General features: G+C 37.6%; 1 protein-coding gene across 1 annotated transcript in view; it reads right to left on the bottom strand.

The window, feature by feature from the left end:
* LOC103467536 (prickle-like protein 2) overlaps positions 1-12,743 on the bottom strand; it is a 52,332-nt gene extending 39,589 nt beyond the window's left edge. The window contains exon 1 of the mRNA XM_008413991.2: positions 12,284-12,743. The gene's annotated coding sequence lies outside the window, so the exon portion shown is untranslated. The remainder of the gene's footprint in view (positions 1-12,283) is intronic.
* Between the last annotated feature and the right edge of the window lie 469 nt (positions 12,744-13,212).

The following is a 13,212-nucleotide window of genomic DNA, read 5'->3' as shown; positions in this document are numbered from 1 at the left end:
ATTTTGCTATACAGTCCGCTTCCATGCTTGAAGGAAAAATGGAGTCATCAGGCAGCTTAATAGACGGTAGATAACAGAGAAGGACTTAGTAAAAGACAAGATATAAAGAAAGAGATTATAGGAAAATATCATTCAAAAGATAAAAGGATAAAAAAAAAGTTGACGAGAGAAAGGGTCTAAGGAAAGATGTCCCAGTTCCTCTCTATACTACAAGTCAACATTAATCAGCCTTCATTTTCAAAGGTCTGAAATGTAAGAGCAGCTCCTCGACTGTCAGTCTGTCTAGGATAAAAGATCTACCAGAGATAAAACAGGCTTAAATCTTCACATAGCTATGTGTGTAATGAAACAAAATAATGAAACCAGATATTTACACAAAAGAATAAATACTAATGTTGAACATCATGCACTTTTCCTGTTTTAGACGAATTATCTTCACCAAATGTATTTATGTTTGGCGCAGTAATCAATAAGAGATTGATTTTGTTTCTATTATTTTTCATTCTGTCAAATGTTTACACACATTTCCTCAGTATTTGGTAGAATTGCATAAGACTTGTTGAAATGTTTTGGGCTTTTTACTTGCAGGAATTTTGGCCCATTCTTCCTGACAGAACTGGTGTCTTTTAGTCAGGCCCATTTTAAGCTGCGCTCACAAAATTTCAGCAGAACTGAGTTTGGAGCATTCTTTCTCTATGGTGTGATTTATTTTGTGAAGTGTACCGCTCCAACACAACATTCTACTTCCCCACCTTCCATATTTTCCTCAAAATGCAATTATGACCAATTTTTCCAATTTTAGTGTCATCAAAGCAAAGCTTTTGGTGTTATGGCTTCTACTTCTCTGAGTGGCCTTTCAGCCCACATTGTTACAGCTTCAACCTTACAAGGTGTTTTGCTTTTGTTCTAGGGTTGAGTCAAAACGTCAGACCAAAACAAAAGTTCTCACTGGGATACAGAAACTGTCTCCTTCCTAAACCCTTTGATGGATGAACATTCCTATGTTGTTTCAGTTAATGTATAATTGTTTGTACAAATTAATGTGGTGCCTTCATAAAACCAGAGTTGTGAACATCCACAGTCCTCTTCCATACATCTTGCCTGAATTTTTTGTTTTTGTGTTTTGCATGATGTCACAAAAGGAAGTGATGTGTTTGAGTCTGGTGTTGTCTTAGAATATATTCACAGCTGTGCATCCGTTTAACTCAACTGTTTTGACGCTTAAAAATCCATTTCTACTGCAGCGCATATACCTGACTTATTAGTTTTTTATCTATGCATTTTCTTAAACCAAATTTTACCAATTGACTCATCTAACAATGTGTTAAGAGTCCTTACCTGACACACTGCAGCTCCTAATTGCTTTTTAACCATGTTGTTCTTGTCCAGAGGCAGTAAATCTAGTCTAACATCTGTTCAGCGAAGCCTGTAATTCAACATAAAATGGCAAGCTCTGTATATGCTGTGGCATTAATAAGTGCTATTAAATCCAGCCTGTTAAAGTGTAGGAAGTACTTACTGTAGAGTCTCTATAGCTATTAGTGGATGACAGATCTTGTGTGAGCAACACGCTCCTGAGGCCATGCGAGACTCTGGACATTCTTAGCATGGGAGAGACTTATATGTTATAAAACCATTATCTTTAAACTTAAATTCAATTACTTTCTTAGCTCTCCCCTGATTCCCAAACTGATGACCAGCCTAACTCCTCATTCTCCGGCGCTTTTATGACCAAAATGTGACAGAAACCGAAGGTGCCAGCAACAAAACAACAAATACTCAGAAAAGCATTCAGGAACCTGGAAGGCAGAGAGTCAAACTAAACAATCACAGATCAAAACAAAGGGGTTATGTTTTATTTTGTCACCGGAGTGACCAGCAGGAAACTGAAACCTGTTCCTGTCAACGTTCAATCAGACCAGAGATGCTGTGTTGAAAGGTTTCCTCTTTAAACCGCAAGTTAGTGTCCCTATGCCATGCAGTTTAAGGCAGAAAAACGAGATTAAATTAGATGTTTTAGAGTAAAACAGAACATGGTAGAAATAGTTTTCTAGTTTTAGATTTAAATTCATGTGTAAAAACCAATTAGTTTAATTTGAATAGTTGTCCAATGACTGTTTTTTGGCAAAAATATTGAATAGTGTGCAAATGGAGAGCAAATATGCACAGGCTGGGTAGAAACAATAAGCAAAGCAGGAATTTTGAGAGCGAGAAAAAGGTGAATAAAGTCAGTGTGTAGGCTGTGTGTACCTCTCTATACTCTTTGCTTCCAGGGAGCCCTGAGGCCTGCAGCAGGAAGCTAGCTTGTATGGCGTGCAGTGAGACAAATATATCAAATTTTAAAGAGGCTTTTACTGTTTTCCTAACAAAAACATTGTTCGACCAACCCAATCAAGGCTAAAATCCACAAACTACATGCATCCAAACCTCTGATGATCACACTTATATGTCCAGGTTATCTGTTTTGTACCCTGAATATATTCAGATCACTAATCTCAGATACACAGAGCTGATCCAGACAGATAAACATACATGGTGACACTAATTTTGAATGACTTAAAATTATTTAAATCAGCTAAATAATAATATAATTTTTTTTGGTTCACTTTTTTAAATTAAAGTTTGATTCTTGAGAATAGGGACAAAATGGGTTTTAATTTTCCCTTTTTTTGTTATTTCTCAACCTTATGTATGCAAATATGACAAATAATGTTTTGGAAATGTATAAATGCTAAGGTGCAGGCACCCAGTTGCAACATTTTTATTTTTTTTTAAATACATTTAAAAAAATGAACTTTGTCATCACCATCTGACAAAAATAAATATAAAATAATTTTAATGACCCTATTAGTGATATTTTTACTCATTTACAGACAAATGCTTCTCAAGAAACAAAATAAATATTATTTAAAACAAAAAACAAGAAAAAGTCCATCTGATGGAGTTGACAGTGCATGACGGAGTTGACACAGAACTGAAGGTGGTGACAAACTAGTGAGTAAAATGAAAAACTTGATACATGTGAAGTAATGCAATTTATGTAAAATACATTAAAATGAATTAATTGCACATTTAAGTGAGATTTGACAACAATTTCACTGAAAGTCAGAAAAGCTCTGACAGAGTTGACAAAATGCCAAACTACCTCAATTAGTTGTATATGATGTTATTCTGTTATTCTGAAGGAGGCCATGTTGTAGCTCATCAGGTCCATGAAATCTTTACAATATACCAAAATTAAGCTTTTATTTCACAAAATTACAGTTTTGTAAATTGTCAGTTATGGTGTTGACACATCATGGTTGTGACAAAAAACTTAAGAATAAAACAGAAGAAAAAACTAAAGAATAACATATGCTAACCAGAGCTAGCTAGCCCCCTTAGCAAAGGAAGAGAAAGGAAGAGATCATGGGGTCCCCCAATAATGCCTGATTTTTTTTAGATTCTTTTCATGTCTAACGGTGTTGACAAAAACTAGGGACAAATTTCAATGGAGTTGGAAAATATATAAAAATGATTTTTGATTCAATTTATTGATACTTTTATAATTACTTATATGACTACTTATACTTAATTGTCATAATATATAATTTTAGTATTTCTTTAATTATTTTAAACTATATAATGTATTGAGCTCTGCTCCTGGACAAGGGTTTTTACAGGCATCATCCACTGACTACAATGTTTAAAATAAAAAATATTCAGCAAATACCTGGAAAATATAAATTGTTGTGCTCACATGACCCAGGTTAGTTTAGTCAGATATTTGAAAAAAATATATTTTGTGTATATTTTATTCAAATTTTGTGCTTTATCCATAGGACCTGTTTTGCCCCTATTCTCAAGAATCACTGGATGTTGTTGTCAAGTGGTCAAAGTTGACCACTTTTGATGGCAAACACACTGCTTCCATGGAGCGCATGGAAAAATCTTTAAAAAAATAAATAATCAGAAATTGTAGGTGAAATCTCAATGACTGTAAAACCGTCTCATACCTTTTTACTCTAATGGGTAATAGAGTGGGTAATACAATGGATGAGAAACATTGTATTTTTATTGCGCTTTTGATGATCTCTGTGGTATAGAACCACACTCTTATTGCTGGTTTGTGACCACATGATAAAGCATAAGCTAATTAAGTTCTGGCCGCAAGTTAATATGCCATGAAAATGAGTCCACTAAACCCAGGCCAAACCTTTATAATATTTTCTCAACATGAATTTGAGTGTATAATACAAGAAAATGTGTGGTTTTAACATGACAAAATGTAAAATGTTCCATTGTATTTATACTTTTGGGAGGTCTTCTCCAGCACATAATGTTACAAAAAAATAGTAAATTTTTTTGCCTTAAGCCATTCTTCAGGAATTTGACTTTGCATTCATATCCAGGTATAAAGTGCAGCATCATAAAGTATCCAGGTATAAAGTGCAGCATCATAAACATATCAAATTAGTTTTGCTTCTAAGGAAGAACAGCAAAAAAAAAAAAAAAATAAACTGCCAATCTGAGTTATCTCATGAATGTTTCACATGCAAAATAAATGTTTTTTGAGGTCTATATCTGCAATAGCAATTAAGAAAATGGGGGGGTGGGGGTGGGGGGGGGAATTCAATCATCACTTTAAGAATAAAACTGAGAAATCTAAATAAAATATCATCAATGATTTCTATTCTTTGACATTTTCCCTCTTACTGGACAACAGAGATCATATTTCTTACAGATTACAGGGTTACCATATTAATTTGTAATAGCTATTGTTACGCTAATGGAGTAAAACATTTTTTTCTACTTGCAGTTCCTCCAGGCTCTTATAATAAAAAAATGCATTCATGCATGACTGATCTAATATGTTCACGTCCATCTTGGAGTTTTTAAATGTAAAGCGTGCCGCCTTTTGCAAGCATTCGAGAGTATGAAAATCCTTTACTCAGAGGCTCCCGTAATGATGCCATTAGAGTGAAGATGGAGTGAGTGTTGAACCTCGGGGCTCGGGCGCACGGCAGATGATTCCCCTTGAGTTCACTTTCCTCATATCCATCACCCAGTGAGGCCAACCCAACACCACAAGCCAACACCAACAGCGCCACCGGCAGAAGCAGCACGGCATTTACATCATGCTGTCTCTGTTCCCCCGGCAGTAATCCATACACCTGCAAAACGACGGCAGCCTCCATTTGTACCTGGATCTCTCTGAGGCCTGTAATTTCAGGGAAACAATCTTTCTCTGACTAAGCGTAAATTGAGGATATTTTCCCTCACTGATCCCTGTTGTAAGCTAGTCAGCACTTTGTGGGAGACAGAAAGATTGGCTAGAAACTGCTGCCATGGCACTGAAGGGACGTGCTGCTGTAAATCAAGTTTAAACCCCGGTCTGAACAAATCAGTATTCCTGTGTCCTCGTGATTTAATCGCGCTTTCTTATTTTTCTTTCGGCAACGTATGTACAGTGCTGCGAATAAGCATTTGACTCTAACAGATTTCTTCTGTTTCAGTTTTTTTGTGGTCAGAAAATCAAACAAATTTCAAAATAAGACAATAACCTGGTTAAGGAGAAAAATAAATTTTTTAAATTATGATTTCATTTTATAGGAGAAAAAAAAAGGTTGTTCAAAGCAGCCCTTTGTTATAAAGTAATTGCCCCCCTAATCCTAATAAATGGTTGTGAAACCCTTTGCAGGCAGCCTCTGCCATCCAGCATTTTTGACAACTGGCAAGGAGTCTTTTACCACGCTGTGAAGGAAATTGGCTCAATATATTTTGCAGAATTATTTTCAATTCAGCAACAGCAGAATATCCCTTTAAGTATGAATGGCCTGTTAAAGGTCATGCATTTCGGTTGGTTTAGATAAGACTTTGACAAGACTTTGGATAATTATTCTGCAGCATTATCTGCATAAGGCCACTTTAGCTTGACAGTCTCCTTATTAGCATAGTAGCTCCTAACATTACACTACCACTACCATGTTAAACTGTATGATGTTTTTTCCCCCCTCAAATTATATATGTTGTAAAATAAGTTTTTACAACTTTTACAACAATCAGAGCTCATCTTCCAGAGAGCTCTGATTTTGTCTTGTCAGTCCATAAAATATTTTTCCAAAGCTCTTTGAGATTATCAAGTATTTTTTAGAAAATGTTAGATGGGCTAACATATTCTAGTTTCTTCATTCTTCTAATCTGGGGGTAATCAGGGTCTTATGACACTTATTAAACCAAGCCAAATTTGGGGGAAATCATAATTCATGATTTGTCATGAAAATACAATGCTACTTTTCCAAAAGGGCTGAAAAATACTCTTGCATCTACTCAAATTATTCTTGTCTCAAATTATAAATTGTCTAATAAGTAGAAACATCATCAATCAGTGAGGTTACTTATACCTGCAATAACAGAGCTGAAAAGTAAATCAAAGTAAAACTGCCTTCAGATGACTGAAGTAAATTTATATGACAATAACTGTGGGATATTTAAAGTAAATCAATCTTTAAAGAACCAAAGTAAGTCAGGATGTTGATGTCAATAAGTCCTGAATAATGTCACAAACAAGGCCAAGGAGTAGCTTTGGGGACAATTACAGGAGTTTGGTAAGATCAAATCACAGTGCTGAAATCTCAGCACTACAATAAGCGGTAATGAGCAAGCTAATGATTGGTTTATTCTTACCAGTTTGGGGACTTTAGTTTAGCACTTGGGAGGACATTAGTCATCAGACAGGAAAGAGCCATGGGGAGCAATCCTACATCCACTTCAAAGGGAGCTTGATTGTGGTAACAAGTGGTTGCAGGATAAATATATTTCACCTTTCACTTCACATGGAAATCAAATCAGGTTGTCTGAACCTCTGACATTTAACAGAACACAATTCAACTAATTTCCTTTACTTCTACAAGTTATGTGGCTCGTTTTTATTTGCCAAGGTTAACAAATAGGTCACCCGCATAAGTTTCTGAAGTTTTATAATACCATTATTACCCATCTACTACCAACTGGGATACTTTAAACAAGATTCCAACTTGCTAATCTTCTTAAAAGTTAATGATATATAGAATAATACTTCTATTTTGTGTTTTGAATTTACTAATACTCACAGTACAAATGTTTTTTTTTAAAGGAAGACATAATACAGCTTTGAGTTATATAACTTCATATGTAACATATGAAGGCAACTTGGATTTTATTTAGGGACACCAGATTAAATGTTGCTAACCTAAGGCACGTTGTAATAATCAAAAGAGGCTCCCAATGGCCTTACTTACAGAAAATCTGATTTTACTTTTAAAATCTAATTTTAAAAGATTTTAAAAGTAAAATCTTTGTATGTCATCAGAAAACATACAGAACTAAACCAAAAACTGAGAATACCCCCAGAAGAAGCCACTTTGTCCAAAGTAGATATCTCCTCTTCCTCTGTATAACATTTAGCTGGACGACTAGTTTGTAATCAGACACGGGTTTCGAATCTACAGTTGCAGTATTTCTATACATTTTATTTGGATAACCAGAAGTAACTAGAACATCTTCCATCAGTGATGTTCAGAGGATCTTCCTTTACTTATGAGCAAACCAGGTACAGCATCACACTTGATGTCAGCCTTTCTATCTATCTGATGTGTTGTGTGAAGGCGGCCTGTGAGTTGAGTTCTTCTCTTAGATGACAGTGTGTGCTCTTTGTTCTAGCTGTGTCTTGTGACGGGTCTGCAGTGTGCTGGATGAGTCTGGAGCTGCGTCACCGCTGACTGTAATGGCAGAACACTGCAGGGAGGAAAAAACTACAGCATTCGACTTGTACCTTTCGTTCTCAAAAATTAGAAAGAACATTCTTACACAGATGGAAGACTGAATGAAATACTTTAAGATGTACAGATTTACAATGGTTATTCTACTCTACTTGTGACGGCTTTAACGTAACATTGTGAGTGTAATATCTGAAGGAAGTGTTTGTGTTAAGTAATCCTGTAATAGAAATGAACTGGAAAGACTGTGACTGCGTGATCGACAAACTGCTTGTAAACTGAAGATATAAACATCAAAAGCTCAATTTCCATGTAGCACGACTGAGTAAACGAAGGCGGTCCTTGTTATTATCTCCCCTGAGCACAAGTCTCCCATTTTAATTTTAAAAAGGCACAGCAGGACAAATTCTCGGCGTCCTGTTTGGAATTGACTGCAGCGCCACACAGGTTTCATTTTCCCACTCACCAACGTCTCTAAAAGGCAGCGCTTGAAGCTACTGTACAAACTATCACCAAGGCAACCGGAGCGCTTCATAAAAATATCACAAAACCAACAATACGACACAAAACAAGAAGGCCACTTCTGATCAATTCAGATGTGATCACAAAGGCAAATGGGTTTTTTCTGAACAAAACAAAGTTTCCATCTTTTTTACTGCAATACGGCACTCTGTCACATTTACTCTGTTTTATCAACCTCATCCACAAGAAAGGTCACAGCATATCTATTATTAAATGACTTGGCTGGGTATATTGCATTATTGATCAGTTCAGAACTACTTCTGAAAACACCCTCTGTGTCACTGACCCAGCTGTCATGTGCAGTATTGTAGAACCCCCACCCAAAATTTCGATTTTTTCATTTAATTTTGCTTTTGTTACCATATTTGCATGTTTTCAATTGTAAAACAAATGGTAAACGTTTGACAAAAACAATGTAAGTAAATACAACACGCAGTTTTCGAAAGATACTTTGATTTAGACAAAATAAGTCATCCAAACCAACTAGGCTTTATGTGAAAGGTAATTCACCATGTGTTAAATCTTGAATTACCTGTCATTAGCAGTTTTTATGGACAGATTACTTCAACCTCACTTTTCTCATACATGCCAGATTCCTGTGAAATTAAGAAATCACTGAAACAAAACCTGTCTGACTACAAGAAGTTGGCCAAAAGATTCCTAAAAGCAACTCATCTGGCCACAATCAAAAGAAATTCAACAACAGATCAGATACAAAGTAATAATGTTTATCTTGACTGGAGAGAGATATAAAGTAATTGATGAGGCTTTTGCACTTCAACGAATCACACTAGTTGTGTTTCCATTGACCATATAATTGTGCAATTTGACATTTTGAAAATAAATTTGTAAACTCAACAACTATGAAAAAAACCCTTTATTGATAAACTCCCTTTGACATCTATCAATAAGACGTTTTATGTGGCCGTACCAAAATCAGTTTATCTCACAAAAGTGCAATGCAAGCACTTTTTTTGCATTACACAAGTCACATGATCAGCAACCAGATGATGCCAGTGGCACAAACCACAAAGAACAAAACAACACGATCATGGACTGGCATGTTTTAATGACTTATCACGTGAACAAACTAATTCATGTGTGATGTAATTTCTTATTTAATGGGGAATACCATCCATCCATCCATCCATCCATCCATCCATCCATCCATCCATCCATCCATCCATCCATCCATCCATCCATCCATCCATCCATCCATCCATCCANCATCCATCCATCCATCCATCCATCCATCCATCCATCCATCCATCCATCCATCCATCCATCCATCCATCCATCCATCCATCCATCCATCCATCCATTTTCTTTACACCCTTGTCCCTTAGTGGGGTCTGGAGGGTTGCTGGTGGGGAATACCGCAATTGCAAAATAATTTTTTTTCAACAGTGGAATATTGACATTTTGTGCACATTTGTAATGGAAATACAGCTAGTGTGCTATTTTCCATGAACAGAAGAAGTATGGGACAGTAATGGACCTTTATAAGTCTACCAGCATCCAAGAGAACATTAGTGACTTATCACAAAAGAACCCAGAACAACACTTGCCTTAGTTAAGGTGTTCATGTTTCAACAAAAAGAAAATCTTCGCAATAGGAGAAGTTGAGACCAAAATCCCTGCTGTCTATAAACAACATAACAGGCTCTCTAACATTTCCTAAAAAAAGATCTCAATGTCTTGTTTTTAGGAAAATAATTTTGTTGACCAAGAAAAGAAAAGTGGAACTTTTTAGAGGGTGTGAATCCAGTAAAACTTACGCAGGTCACAGTAAAACACAGTGGTAGTGATGTGATGGCCTGATGATGACATGAACAACTCATAATTGATTAAGCCATTCTGATATCTCATAAAAAAATCCATAAAGGGAATATCAGACCCTAGGTTTTTGACCATAAATTCAATAGCGCCTTCATTATGATTCAATGATTCAAAGTACACAAGCAAGTGCGCCTGTGAAAGGCTCTAACAAAACCAAATTGATGTTTTGGAGTGGTCTAGTTAAAGTTTCAAGTTACAGCCAATAAAGATACTGCTAATACTTGAAACTTCCCATTAGTGGATTCCTCCTCATGAATCTAAAAGCTTCATTGTCTTTTATTATCACAGATGGTATTTGTTACTGCCAATACAGGTACAACCAGTTATTATGTTGTTACTTTTTCGCATATATAAAGGTTGCTTTTGACAGCTTTTTAAAAAATGAAATCATAATTTGAATAATGTGTTTTGTATTTACCCCATGTTACCTTTAATGATCTGAAATATCTGAGAGTGACAAAAGCAAAAGGAAGCAAATACTTTTCACAGCACTGTATGTATGAGTACTCCAAATTAGTCAGAATCATTAAAACCTACCAAACTTTTCAGAAATTGTTGGAGGACAGTTTCCGTAAGTGTAAAATAAGAATATTTTACATTTATTATTTCATTTGAATGAAACACAGTATTTCATTTTAATAATACTCTGAGGTAACTGAACAAGCGGGTTTTGTGTTGTTGATGGGAGTTGTGTAACATCTGACTGAGCCACCTGAACTGTCAGCATATCAGGACCATAAAAGCAACTCAGGAGCAAAAATGTACTGTGAAAGCACCGCATGGGGCAGAGCAAGCAGCAAGAGCTCAGAGACACCCGCCCACCCTTCCTGAATCAGCCGTTTCTGTGGCGACCGGAGCGGAGCGGAGAGGGGTGGAGGGAGGCGCGCGGCGAGATCGAGGAGACAAACATTTGAAAACCTGGTGGGAGAAACATGGAGGAGTGGATGGACTGATGTCGTGGAGGTGGTGGGGTGTTAAATTGAAGCGTGGGGGACCAGCGGGGAGCTAGGGTCGAGTCCTCAGCATCACAATCTGTGACAGATTGACAGTCAAAGGCAAACAACAGCAGCATTCAGTGAAAGACACAAACACCTCCGGGATTTATTTATTTTTTCCCTGTCAAATGCGGCTCAGGCCATGGCCATGGCTCAGGGGGGTTAAATGTCTTTCTGTATAATCTCAAACAGCAATTTGCTTATTTTGAAAATCTTCACTTTGAAGAAATTACTAAGTGCTATAAATAATGGCAGCATGGGACTTACTTTCAGATTTCAAACAAAAGTGGACTCAACAAGTGGTATGTCACAGGAATCTGAAGTAAACACAGAGCTGCCATTAAACCCACTGAGATTACGCAGCAAACAACATGGAGGAAAAGGTGCTAAATCAGAGCACAGGTTTTTATCATGCGCGCAAACGAGTGCTATGACGCATAGAAAGTGTTAGTTTTTGACATACGTTCAAAAAAACAACCTTTTGTTTAAATTAGTTATTTAATAGTTGTTACATAATAGCCTCAGCAATGATTTTAGTCTTGTACCACCTTGTCTTCTGACTGTCAAAGCCACAGCAGTTAAGAATGACTGCAGAAGATCTCTTGCGCAGTTTGTACCAAAAGCTTCCACTAAGCTCAGGAAAAACAGTGAAAAACACAAAAGCCTGTGGCTCCTCCTGACAGTTGTCGCTAAACTCCACGCAGACCCACTGCGGGCTGCTCAATCTGCATTCCAGCAGATACTATAGTCTGCCTTAAGCACGGCAGCTGAGACGCCACTGTTTACATTGTGTTTTCTCGTGTTTGTCTGCTTCTGAGAAGCGGTGAGAGATCAGTGTGGGAGCCAGAACATGTTCCCTGTAAACCTAGTCACACACATGGATTCACACATGGTAAAAAATAAGGATGAAATATGATAAATTCAACTCAGGAAGGTGCAACACTTCCCTCCAAGTCTGAGCAGTCATGCACATGTGTAAAAAAAAAAGAAAGAAAGAAAGAAAGAAACAACCACACCTGTCACATCAACGCGCACAACAAAGGTAGATACACCTCATCTCATAGCAAGTGTCAGCAGTCAATCGTGGAATTGGTTGCAAACAGTTAAAATCATCAGAAAATATATAAGCAATAATAATGAATCGTCGCCTTAAGCAGCTCATTGTTTAAACCTGATTTCATCCCGACTTACCTGCTTGTGATGCTGATGTCAGACTCCTGGAGGTGTGTGAGAGTGTGTGTGTGAGAGAGAGAGAGACTGCTCAGACAGTGGCAGAAGTGCGCAGAGACTATGCTGAGTTGGTCACACCGGCATGGACCAGAAGACTGACTGGTTTCTGCTCTGCACCTCGCAGTTCACTCCTCTTCCCTCCGCGCCTCAGAGACAAACAGCAGCTCTTCCTCCGCTGCCTCTCCCTCCCTTCGCCTTTCACACAGACTGTGGAGCAGCAGCAGAGTGAAGGAAGGAAAGGAGGAAAGGTTGGGGGGCTGCAGATTCTCTGATCAGTCTCTCTTCCTCCCTCTCCTGTAGGCAGTATCTCTCCCCAAGTATGGCTAAGGAAATGAAGTATTGGGGATCGGGGGGGGGGGAATTTTAGAAGTGGTTTTATATATTAAGTTGCAGGTATTTGTGCTGTGTATAGTGATGCGAGAAACAGCGTGCTCCATCAACAACACTGCGCACCAGTGCTCATGCAGGCGTATGTGGGGGGTGTGAGTGGGGGGAGCTTCACTCCCACCTTCTGCTCCCCCTTTTCACAACCGCCTACCCATCCCTCTTCTTGCCAGCCCCACACCAGCCTGTTGAAATGAGTCATCAGCCGTCAGCCAATCAAACGGTGGCACACAGCTCGAAGATTAGAATAACAGGAGTATTTATGCACTCCCATAAGGAGATGAAAATGAAATGGAGAATTGTCCAGGAGGACCTGACATTCTTGGTGAAGTGATCGAAGCAAACAGTAGCAGACTTGTTTTAAATTAAGTGTGTCAGAGCTGCACTGTGAATGTAAATTAAATTTTAGTTTAATGTCATACCAGGTGAGCAACAATTGTTTTATTTGGTCAAACATTTCTTAAAACCGCATATTTACGTGTGACTCACTGGTATGTGATTCATTC

Source organism: Poecilia reticulata, linkage group LG7 (genome assembly GCF_000633615.1).
Source record: "Poecilia reticulata strain Guanapo linkage group LG7, Guppy_female_1.0+MT, whole genome shotgun sequence".
Classification (NCBI taxonomy): domain Eukaryota; kingdom Metazoa; phylum Chordata; class Actinopteri; order Cyprinodontiformes; family Poeciliidae; genus Poecilia; species Poecilia reticulata.
The sequence above is the reverse complement of the archived record's forward strand: the minus strand, read 5'-3'. Positions and strand labels throughout refer to the sequence as shown.